We start from the raw sequence: 9,083 nt of genomic DNA, 5'->3' as shown, positions 1-9,083 counted from the left end.
AATTTGGAGAAAAATCTGCTCCAAACTAAATAAAAACGCATTTGCAACTCAAAAGTATGGCTTTCTTTCCACTGACATCTCATTGTACAGCATATTTGTTCAGGTTCGCACACAAATAAAAGCTTTGGGGATTTTTTTTTGGACGAAAAAGTGCCCAACCACTTTATGCTTTTGGTTTTTATATTTTTCTCGCTTTTTTTAATCTTTTTGCTTCAGTTTTTGGCCTTCCAGAGGACTTGCTTGCATTTCAAGAATTCCAAAAAAGCATCATCCAAACAGGAATGCCTTTTTTACAAATGTTCCAACAAAATCACTATACAATATTTTTTTTCGACGGATGTAAATGCATGCAAAGTAAAAAACAACAAATAAAAATACAAATAAGAAAAAAGCACAAAAAAATCAAACAAACAAAAGCACTTTTCTGTTTACTTCCATCTGAATTAATGTGTATTGCTTAAGCTGGTCTTGTTTGATTTGAGGAAACTGCAGTATTCATATAAAAGTGCAAAATAAATCTACAAAAACCAACAGTAAGAACAAAAAAACATGAAAAGCACAAAAAATAATTTGTATTGCTAAGCAGTTCTTTTTAATTTAAGAATTTTGCATTGCTGATGGAAAAAAATACAGTACAAAATAAAAATACAAAAACAGAAAACACGAAAAGCACAAAAAATCAAACAATCAAAGGTTTTTTTTTATTTTTATCTGAATTCATACGTTAACTGCTGAGCTGGTTTTGTTTAGTTCAAAGATTTAACTGTTATACTGAAATACAAAAACAAAACAAAAACACAAAGCACAACAATTTAAGAAACAAGAAGTTGTTTTAATTTTCTTACATCCGAATTTATACGTACTGCTGAGCTGGTCTTGTTTAGTTTAAGGATTTTAAAAAAAATAAAGTCCAAAATACAAATACAAAAACAAAAAACACGAAAAGCACAAAAAAAATTCAACAAACAAAAGCTGTTTTTATTTTCTTACATCAAAATTAATACATATTGCTAAGCTGGTCTTGTTTAATTAAAGGATTTTACTGTAATAGAAAAATAAAGTGCAAAGTAAAACTACCAAAAAAAGCCAAAAAACATGAAAAGCACAGAAAAAGCAAACAATCAAAACTATTCCTTCATTTTTCTTTAAGCTGGTCTTGTTAAATTTAAGGATCTTACTGTAATATTGGGGACAATGTACAAAAAAATACAAAAACAAACCATAAAAATAAAAAAATACGAAAAGCACAAAAAAAGAAGTAGAAGAAGTATTTTCTTACGTCGGAATTCATACTTATTGTTTTATTTAAGGAAAGGTATTTTGTTACAAAAATATTAGAAAAAAAAACAAAAAGACAAAATCCAACAAAAAAATTTAAAAATCACAAAAAACAAAACAAAAAAAAACAAGTGTAATTAAACACAAGTGTAAATCCAACTCACGTGTGTTTAATTACACTTGTTTTTTATATTTGCATTTGTTACATTCATTGCCTTCGTCAATTTTATTTCTTGAATTTTGTGCAAGGCATTAAGTCGTGTTTATGTAAAAATTAAAAAAAAAACACAAAAAAGGAAAAAAAGAAACAAAACCAACAAAAAAAGCAAAGGAAACAAGGCAATGTAAAACAAATGTAAATCTAGTTTACTGATTTGGTATTATACAAGTAATATTTAATCTTTGTATTTAATTATACATAAACCTTGTTGCAAGCTGGTATTGATTTCTTGTAACTAAAAACAAAATAATATCCATAATAAAGTCAAAAATAGTTGGCAATGCTTATTTATGACCACGGGACATGCAATGCAAGACATCTGTTGTCCCATCAGTTTGAATCGGGTATTTGCTTTAATTACACAAAAAAAACTGTATACTGAACATTTCATGTATTCGCAAAACATTTTGTACGTTGATCTCTTTATAGTGTTGCAAATTGTTTAAGATTTATGGATTCTCTTATATAATGTGTAATTAATGAACTTAGTGAGCGATAGCTGCTCTCTCTATATTTGGAAAGAGTTTTCCTTCCAGTATTGTGGTACAAAATGTGTAAAGTAGCATGATTTAAGGGCACTCAAAAATCTGTGAATCGAAATATGTAATAAACGAATGAATAGATTGATACGCTTGTCCAGAGAGTGCTCTATGCGTTAATATGCAGAGCAAAATAAAATATACTTTTATTTTTAAATATTAATATATTTATAATATATTTGTGAAATATGTAATATAAATATTTATTGTAAAGTATTTATATATTTGTAAAAAGTTTGTAAGAGTATTATATCAAGCATATTAAAACATCTGTGTTGAAAATATCGCCTTTTTTGATTTCAATACAAAAATTATGAACGGGCACACTTGGTGTCAATCTAACGTGAAAAAACGCGTATTGTCATGTTTTTTTTCCTTTTTCCCAAAATTTGAGATGGAAAATGCCATTTGGGTACTTGGCTGCCAGGAAAACAGAAAGCGCGGGGATAGATGGTTAGGAAGTCATCAGCGCGCACTATCAATCCCAAAACCCAAATGGACGCGCACGATCAAGAAGCGACGCCTGAGGACGAGTTTGCAATAAGCTGTGGTGTCATTCTCGTCCCCATAGCCCTTTCGTTTCTCTTAGCCGGCGGAAACGAAGGGCTCTGGGGACACAGGATTTCCAGTCCTATATTTTAGGACTTTCGGTCTTCATGTATGCAGTCATGATGTTTCAAAAGAATGTATGAGAGAGTCGTTACGTTTTTGACTTCCGTTTAGGAATTCTTTGTTCCAAACAGCCAATCAAAAAAATTAGAATTAATTCAAAAATCCTACGTCCCCAGAGCCCTTCGTTTTCTCGTGGCAAGGCCCAGCCGGCTAAGAGAAACGAAAGGGCTATGGCGACGAAAACGGCTGTGGTGTATTTTTATTGCTCAGTCGTCGCTACCTGTATCCCATTAAACTGTTATTTTGTGGCAAAACACATAAAAAATTAAGCAGATGTTGTATGACAAGTAAGTAACGCGACATCAATGATAAATGAATTTTTTTTCTCGATTTAACAATAGTCACTCCCTCCCCCTTCTTCCTGGGGTATTTTGCCGGTGTATTTTGAAAACACAAAATAGATGAAGACAAATCAGAGTAATTCGACGGAAGTAGATTGTCCCAAGTATCGCAAGTATCAAAGTTAATTGATACTTAGGTATGGGTCGCACTTAGGAAAAGTTTTCATCTTTGCCGGCTAAAAAACCGCAAAATTTTGAAACCAAAACCGGAAAGGAAAACTTTTGTCAAACTAAGCAGGGTCGCACTTGTGAGAGGCAACTGTCATAGAAATTAGAAAAAAAACACATGTCTAACCTGATGATTTTAGAAGACATATCGCAATCAGGTGAAGCGATCGAAAGGAACGGTGAAGCAGTGATCATAAATACGGTGATTCTCCTTCTTATTATTCAGCTTAACGGAACCAGCACCATTTGTTTGTTGTTGTTTTTTTTGCACGTTTGATGTATGGGGAATGGGCAAACGAATGAAATGACGGTTTTAACTGCCTGCCAAGACTGCATAGCGCTCGCTTGCAGTGTTTCCTTGTAGAGAACTCGCCCGTGAAGTGCTCGGCTGGAATACAAAAAAATATATATTGTGGGTATTCGACGCTATTGCCGAAAAAACCCTTGAAAATGCGAATAATTATAATAACAAGCAAGTCCCTTCATAAAGAGCGCGGACTGAATATTGCCGTGCTTGTTCATATCGAACGTGTTTTATGTTTCACTGACAAGCGTTGACAGTTACCGCTGTGATTCCTATTGTTTAGCTCGAGTTTTCGAAAATCTGCCTGCCCCACCCAAGCACTACGGCCTCTTTGATGTTTTTGCCGATTTGCAAAGTTTTTGCCAACTGGAAAACCTAGGGTCGCACTACGCAAAGCGCCCTGATGACAGATTTTCACCGCAAAGTAAACAAATTCTGGCAAAACTTTTCCAAGTGCGACCCATACCTTAATCGTATCTTGTAAATGTGTGTAACGCAACTGAACTAAACCTCTGCATGTGAAGTATCGTGTGCGTGTATTTCAAGAAACGTGCTGACCGTGAAATGGTCGGTCGCGTGTTTCAGTGGTAGTCTTTTAATTTACCTGCTCTAGTAACAACTACAATAATTATTAAGATACATATTGGAATACAATTTGGAGTGGAGTATGGAGTATTGAGTTTCATAGTTAGCTTAAGAATATCAAAGAAATTTACAGATAAATGATAAACACGCAGTTTTGCATTGCAACCGCTTCAATAGAAAGCGTATTTGTGCATGGGTTTATGACTGATATTCAGATTGGACAGAAAAGAACTGACACTGTTATAATTCCCGTTCCTTAAAATTGAAAATTGTATTTTACAAATATTGCTAATAAAAGACAACATTTTTACACTTTTTATACCTAATCGTGCCTTTTTGGTACGCTTCGGCGGCATATCAGGCGAGTTTGGTCGAGCCATGGTTCGTATATGCAGCCGAGCCTGATATGCAGCCGAAGCGTACCAAAAAGGTACGATTAGGTATTTACCGTACCCAAATTCAGCCAAAACTCCGGTTATATTTATCGCTCTGTTGCAGCCATGCTTGCAACATACGTATTGTAAATTGTGTTGACTTGGTCTTCAACACTTTTACCAAGTTTTTCTTCTGCCTTTTTTCCACTCGTTTGTTTATAGTTTCATTCTCTAAATTTTTTTTAAAATCAAAATTAAGCGAAAAATTTTGAAATTCCGACTCCTTTTTTTCAGTCTGAATGTCTCAATACTCTTTGCAAACATCGCGCAATTGGCGAGCGCGCTCAAGATAGTTTTGGTGGGAAAGTTTTTCTCTTTTTGCGACCGTTAAACACCGCTAAATTTAAATTACGAAGTTCTGTTTTACTGGTAAAACCTCTTTTTAATTCATCGTACAGTAACACTACTTTACTTCAAAGTGACCGTGATATGGTGGCATATCAGGTCAGTGACTTGATATCGTAGGATATCAGGACAGTAGATCGCGCTTCTGATTGGCTACTTGCGAATTTGGGTACGGTAATGTATAGGACGGGGCACCTTTTTCGCTTATCGATGTACGCCAGCGAACTTGAACCTTTTTTTGTGCGGTAAAACGGCTAGCCGCGTGTGTCCTGCAATACAACTCATTTTAATTTATTTAAAGCCCGGACCAAACAAAGAAAAGTCAGAGTAAATCAGTGCCCTGATGTAGCCGGATCGTTAAAGTATCACAGTATGAAAATTAAGCGATAGTTCATCTTATAAATGTATGTTACCAGGAGCCAGGCTCCTGATGTTACGTAACGTGTTTAAATCTCTGCACGTGAGATTCATGTGCGTGAATTTGAAGAAACGTGCTGGCTATCTGAATCAAGTTGCGAGAACAGATTGCGATAAAGGACTCTATTTAGCTTTCTGAAATTTGAAGAATATAAAAAAACAAGGAAAGGCGAACACTTTTTTGGTGTGCAAAGCATTCCAGTCTCTGTAATAGCCTATTCGTTCAGGGGTTCAAGACTGATTCTCATCATACCTTGGCACGATTTCATGACTCGTGCGTGTACAAAATATGAATTAATTCAAATGGTCATTCAGTGATATGATGAGTCCTCAAACCTTGGCAAAATAAACTGGGTGAACTTGCAACAAATCCATTCTCGCAGTTGCCTCTACTTGTATAAGTGATGGCCTCGGAAATGTCAGTGTTCCAGTTAAGTCTTTGAAGCAAGGGGTCACATAGTCCAGTCCCTGAACTCTCTCTTCCACGCGCCCTTTATAGGGGTTGAACCCAGGTGAACGAAGAGAGAGTCCAGGATAACTTGCATGCGCGACTCTCTCTTTGCGCGCCTGGGTTCAGCCACTATAAAACGCGCGCGGAAGTGAGAGTTCAGGGACTGGACTAGGGGTCACAAGATTTAGCACACGCGTCAACCGAAAGTTGCCAACCTGGCGTATGTAGTTCCCCTTTTTGTAGGGAGGGCCGGAGGGGTCTGTGTGCACTTCACGAGAATTTTTTTTTAAAAAGAGTTAGGCTTCAGAGTGCCATCTGTTAGCGTTTGAGCTAAAAAAAAATAAAGTTAACTGATTAATTTAAATTATCTACTTAGATGATATAATAATTTACAGAGCTCTCAAGCTCATACATTACAACTGAACAACAATTAAAGCATCTTTTTTAGTCTGGTTAATTCTCGATTCTGGGTACATATGACCCTGTTTGGAATCTCAAAATGAAGTTGTATTTAGTACTTTGGTCTCAATTTTCTTACACAGTAGTCCACATAGAATGACAAAATTTCCACAAATTTTCCATGTTTTTGAAAATTAAAACTGGTTGTTATAAATAGAAAACCGCTGTCTTTTTAACCTGTATCCTTTAAAGAATTTGCGAGACAATCTTCTTTTATTGGAGACTTTTCGTGTATAACAATACATAAGGCACAAAAACTGAGAATACTTTTCGTTGACACCATACAAAGTGTATCACAAGTGTAGAAGGAAACTGCTGTATGTAGTAATGCGGGCACAAGTTTAATCATACGTGCAGCTCACGTGCAGCTCACTTGCAGCACATACCGTTATGATTCGATTTAACGCCCTCCTTCCGAATAAGCGCCCCTCCCCCCTTCGAATGTGTTTTTGCCAAAAGTAAATAAGCGCCCCGGGCGCTACATCAACTCACTACGGTACGTGCAGGACACGATCGAAAACTTGAGTATGTTTTGACATCACAAATGGATCTAAACATGCTACTTCGAACAATTTTGCCTCATGAACTGCAATGCTACACAAGACAGCGAGGAGAGAAAATAAATTTATTGTGTGGCTGTTCTTGGACCTTAGTTGAAGCTAAAAAATTGCTTTTCTTGTCGCTCGAAAGCAGATGAAAATGAAATGTAACAAGAGCAAGGCCTTGGACAAGTAAAGTTGCCTTCAGAACTATGGTGGATGTACTTCTGTAATTTTTTTCTTGCCCTGAATTTGATTTGCTTCAAATATCTTTTTCTTTGAAAACTTCCTTCTTTGCTTTTTATTGCTACTTCGAAGTAAAATAGTATTTTTCCATTTGATCATGGAAAGTAAACTTTTGCTATCCATAATCTCATTTGTCGGGTCAGGTAGCCGTCTCTATCGGGTTTTTGACCCGAGACCCGTCCCTTGAACGGCCTCGGCCTTATCTAGAACACTGAATGCGCGTCTTCACGGTTACGAAGACACTAGCGCCTCTTGAAAAAAAATCTTGTTTAGAGTTTAATACCACATTTTCAAGAAAATAATCAAACGTTTATTTTTATTGTTAGAAATTTGAAATTAAAGTGTTTTTAAAAAGGACATTTTCTCAAACATGTCAGAAAATGTCATGCCGCGGATGCCGCGGCTACCAGGGGCCCTGGGTTCCAGATGGATAGATAGATAGATAGTTTATTAATACAACTTCGCAACCTAAAAGGTTGATTTATGTCATATTTACAAATTTATAAAGCTATAAAAACTAACGATAAAATGTAAAAATATTTAAAGAACTATACAAGAGTGATTAAAATCCAAACTTAAGTACATTAGAGACAATAAAACTATTTCTAAATCTATTAGTCTTAAAAACAGGGTTAAACTGGCGTGACTTTCTGAGGTTATAACTACTAAGATTCCGTGGGGGCAGTAAATTCCTCAGCCTACTGTCATTGTTCTCTAAAATGTTGTTAAACAATTTGTCCGTCAGGGCTTGTCTTCGACCTGACAGAGTGACTAGACTTGCCTTGTCGAGCGCTTCTTCATACGTAAAAAACGGAAAAATGATGCGCATCGCCCTCTTTTGCACTGCTTCTAGCTCACGGGAAAGATACACAGGTAGACTTTCATTGAACACTGGACAGGCATATTCAGTGATAGGGCGAATGCAGGTACGATAGAACTGTACTAACTCGTTAGGACCTAGGCCTGAACGCTTTAACTGAGAAAGACAATACAGGCGTTTTCTAGCTTTCTTAACAACTTCAGCGATGTGATGGTTCCATTTAAGGTCGCTCGAAACGGTTACGCCTAGAATCTTAGTATACTTAACGGTATCAATTTGCCTGCCATTAATAACAATAGGATCAAGCTCGAGAGTGTTCTTGGTACTAAAACTAATCCTCAGTTCCTTGCACTTAGCCTCGTTTAGCTGGAACTTGTCAGAGCTAGCGCGCGAGGCAAAAGTGTCCACAGCGGTCTGGATGTTGCTTGCTTGTCCCTTGGGTATTGTTTCAGAGGTCGTGGTATCATCGACATACTTCCATAACTCAATACCAGGGACATCAAGGTCGTTGATCATTATAATAAAGAGCCAGGGGCCCAATTTGGTCCCTTGGGGGACACCTGCCGGGACATCACACCACTCTGAAAAACAATCCTGACCAAGTTTCACTCGTTGTTTGCGACAACATAGGAAGTCGAAGATCCAAGCGATGACGGCCTCATGAATGTCATGTATGCGCCTTCATGGCTGCACGTGTTTTTTAGCGCTCCGCTTATTTTAAACTTTTTAGCTTTAAAACTTCCCTCCCGGGCTTCCCTCAAACAACTAGGATGGTTCAAGCTCCAACCTTTGCTTTTAGGGAAGCGATTAAATGGAAAAACTGGCCCTCTTACCGCGGACGACGAGCTGGAATACAAGTCAAAGAACGCGAAATCAACAAGCGCCATTGCATTAGCACTATTCAGAGGCCAAGATACGACGACCGCGGGTCTCCAAAACTACCCAGGACGCAAAGGAACATCTCTAACTGCAAAGTCATTCGTCCCGACGTTAGACAGGGGTATAAATCTGCCTTTGTCCCGTCATTTTTGCTGTCAAATGTGATGTCTCTAGCTCCGAAAATGGATGAACTTCGTGTGGTGTTATGCAATGCAAATGTTTGTTTCGCTAGCATCACAGAAACGTGGCTCAAAGATCATGTTGACGATAACATTGTGTCAATTCCAGGCTACAACATCATTCGTCGCGATAGGAAGGACATTGATCATGGCGGGATTTGCTTGTATTTAAGAGACTCGATTCGCTTCAAGGTATTACATGAATTT

The sequence above is a fragment of the Oculina patagonica genome, chromosome 4 (genome assembly GCF_052425735.1).
Source record: "Oculina patagonica isolate OP01 chromosome 4, crgOcupat, whole genome shotgun sequence".
In the NCBI taxonomy this organism is placed as follows: Eukaryota; Metazoa; Cnidaria; class Anthozoa; order Scleractinia; family Oculinidae; genus Oculina; species Oculina patagonica.
This window is presented reverse-complemented; position numbering follows the sequence as displayed.